Genomic DNA, 1808 nt, shown 5'->3' with positions numbered 1-1808 from the left:
TTTCTAATGGAGCTAATTTCTGGTGTGAATTGAGATTTAGTATCAGAGTTTTTCATAAATTAGTGCTTCAAGAAGTCTTCAAAAGGTTTGGTAGATCAGCTTCCAGATTTCCTTCATGGAGGAAGGTCCAATTTATCACAAATGTTTGACAGACCATTCACCTTAAATGGTTCTTAGTTGAGACTTGCCTAACATTCAATTTAATTGCTCTAGCATTTTTGAAGAACATCACAGCTAATGGAGCAGTGTGTTTGGGATATGCCAAAGGCTCTTCTTGTATTTTTATTTAGCTCATTAAGAACTATTTTAGAATTGGAACAATACAGAGAAGATTAGCATGGCCATTGCATGACATGCAAATTCATGAAGCATTTCATATTATTAATAAAAGAAAAGAACAAGTTTAGTCTGTTTATTGACTATTCATCATCTACTTCCTCAGCTTCATAAGTTAAGTTCGTGCATTTTGAATTGAGGATGTCTCTGCTCTGATTCCATCACATATAAGGTGAAAATTGTGATCATAGCAGTATATATAGTCCCTATAAAAACCTGCCCTCATTTTGTCAGTAGAATGCATATTGTCATTGATTTTTATTTGCATTGAATTATAATTGATTTAAAATGCTACAGAATTTCAGGGCTTTGCCCTCAAAACTCTATAATCCTCACCAAAGTTCCAGCATCATCCTACCAATGTAAAGTCTCATTCCTGCTGTTACTCCACTGTTCCTTCTAGCCACCATGATGCTCACCAAGTGCAGGGGTAATCTCTGAGTACAGAGCCAGGAATAAACCATGAGCACAGTCAAATGTGGTTCCCTCACCAAAAACAAATCCATCCATTTTGTTTTAAAGGACACCATTTCATCTTTCTTTTTTTAAATGGCAGAGTAGTATGCATTAAGTACACAGACTGCAATGTTTCATATGTTGATGGGTTTTTAGTTGATTCTGTCTTCTCTATTGTGAATAATGCTGCTGTAAACACAGATGTGCAAATATCTTTCAAGTTAGTTTTCATAGCCTTAATTTATAATTGGCTCTAAAGTGTTTGACTTATGGGTATCAAAGAAAGGATTATTCTCTTTGTCTCAGAATATGTGAAGTATTCACTAGATATTTTATATTTTGAGTATCATTGGAAATGCAAGAAACCTTTTAAAAATACCATAGAGTAAAAATTAAGAATATTATCTAAAACAAAAAGAATATTTGATATTCTAATTGGACTTCCTATAAATAATTTACTCCTAATGGTATCAAAGAGATACCACAATCTTATACAAATATTAACTTTAATAATTTCCCAGAAAAGTGTTTAAAACTGACATATATTTTCAATTTAAAATCTTTTAAATGTATCAAAGCATAATTAAAGTGGAACTAACATTTTTATAAAGCCCAATTAGGGGTCCAGAGCAATAGCACAGAGGTAGTGCATTTGCCTAGCATGCGTCTGACACAGGACAACCTGGGACGAACCTGTGTTCAATCCTTGGCATCCCATATCATTCCCTGAACCTGCCAGAAATGATTCCTGAGTGCAGAGCCAGGAGTAACCCCTGAGTGGCTCAGGGTATGGCCCAAAATCCAAAAATAAATAAATAAATAAAATTTTAAGGTCCAATTAATAATATATTAGAATTTGATTGTTAATAAAATAAGCTGGATAAAAGAATACTAAGCAGTGATTGACTTATAATGAAAGCCAAATGTTTAGTCTTAATATGACTGCAACTGCTTATATACTCTGCCTCATTTTTTTTCTTCCGCTTGCCCCCTACTCTGCCTTTTTAATAATTAAA

General features: G+C 33.5%; 1 non-coding gene across 1 annotated transcript; it reads left to right on the top strand.

Moving 5' to 3' along the window:
* The first annotated feature begins 279 nt into the window (after positions 1 to 279).
* Positions 280 to 383, top strand: LOC126033184 (U6 spliceosomal RNA). Its single transcript, XR_007504324.1, has one exon. It is a non-coding gene; the product is annotated as a U6 spliceosomal RNA (small nuclear RNA).
* Positions 384 to 1808: the final 1425 nt, after the last annotated feature.

This window comes from Suncus etruscus, chromosome 16 (assembly GCF_024139225.1).
Source record: "Suncus etruscus isolate mSunEtr1 chromosome 16, mSunEtr1.pri.cur, whole genome shotgun sequence".
In the NCBI taxonomy this organism is placed as follows: domain Eukaryota; kingdom Metazoa; phylum Chordata; class Mammalia; order Eulipotyphla; family Soricidae; genus Suncus; species Suncus etruscus.
The sequence above is the reverse complement of the archived record's forward strand: the minus strand, read 5'-3'. Positions and strand labels throughout refer to the sequence as shown.